Source organism: Silene latifolia, unplaced genomic scaffold (genome assembly GCF_048544455.1).
Source record: "Silene latifolia isolate original U9 population unplaced genomic scaffold, ASM4854445v1 scaffold_322, whole genome shotgun sequence".
In the NCBI taxonomy this organism is placed as follows: Eukaryota; Viridiplantae; Streptophyta; class Magnoliopsida; order Caryophyllales; family Caryophyllaceae; genus Silene; species Silene latifolia.
In genome coordinates, this window is record NW_027413256.1 from 97654 (window position 1) to 99380 (window position 1727).

The following is a 1727-nucleotide window of genomic DNA, read 5'->3' on the forward strand; positions in this document are numbered from 1 at the left end:
ATAGTACCCAAAGTAGAGTACCTCCTTAGACTAACACCCAAGATTAACCCAAATAGCTACTAAAATTACTAACTAGATAATAGTAGTAGTATTAACCTTGTATTATATAATTATTATTACTCTAATAATATTAGTAAATGTATTAATATTTTTGTGCGAGTTGATGGTGTGATTAACTAATTGATCATGTGATTATAGAAGAAAAGATGAAAAAGATGAACCACTTTTTCTTCTAAGATGGTCCGGCCAAGAAGGAATTTTAGAGAATTTTTTTTTCTCAAATTTTTTTTCATTTTTTGCATGTGTGATAAAGTGAGGTATTTATAGACCTTAAAATGTAAACAATTGAGGTACATATGTTAGTGGTAACTTGCCCACCCACATGGTGTGTTTTATCTCATAAAATGACGGCACCAATAGATCTTTCGGGTCCATTTTGATTTCCGACATTTGTCCCACAAATGCTTATAAGTCTTATATTTAATTATCTGACATAATTAAATATTAATATGATTATTTAACACTTAAATAATACAAATTAATAACTAATGACTATTTAACAATTATGTAGTAATTGGATCATTTTATCAATATAAAATGTATCTTATGAACCCTTAGTAGCTAATTTTACAACCTCTTGTAAATATAAATAGCTAATTACCTTTACCTCAAAACTTATACACATATCAAATAAATTTAATTAATTAACTATTAATTATTAAATTTCAATTAACATCTATTAATTAATTATCGAATAATTAAACAATAAATCCTCTTGGCCCAAGTTCATAACTTGTCATCAAATAATACATTCACACGACTTATTAAAATTCAATTAATACAAGGCATATCGTATCTCATACAAACAATTAATTTATTCTATTTGGGCGTCATCCTATAGGTGTGACCTAAAGGGATCAGCTGATCACCGCCGTCACACGACAGTAATGTCAAACTCTAGTCAGCCAATCATTACCGATTAACGATGACCAGCTGACAAATAAAAAGATAAATACCTGATATTCCTTTTACGAGATTTAATATGTAAACGCACTCATTGTGGAGGACACTACTCCAACAATCTCCCACTTGTCTGACACAAGTGTGCGTTACCAATTCTCTAGTCCAATAATATCTTCCACTCAATGCAAGATGTCTTTCAGGTCGTTGTTGCACATGATCATATCATAAAGTGGTTTCCTCGATCAGGAGAATGACTGTCTGACCGGATAATCTACTATAGATCGCATCCGAGCGTGGCCACGCATTCACAGTGATCTCTCCTCGAGTGGTCTTGAGATAAAATATGACTTAAAAGGACAATCTTGTTGACCTATTTTCTTCATTCGATACAGATCACAATTACCCAGTAAATGCTCATCGGCCTCCTTTTACGGTGCGACCTAGAACAAAAACCAAAGCCACCGGAAAACCGTACCAACTCAGACAAATAGTCACCAGTCTAAAGAATTGACTCGAAGGAATAAATAGAAATCCTCACCACGACCTAGCAACAAAAAGGACTTTATAAACGGTCATTGTCCGACAAATTGTCTCACAATGTGCCTATGTAATCGACCAGTCATCACTATGACCATATGACAGTCGAACCTGTCATCTATCGCCTTACAATCTAGTCACTCCGAGATGTCACCTCATTAAGTAACTAGGGACAAAATACAATGTTAATCTAGTTCACTTAATAGGGTTCGACATTGTCTTTACAA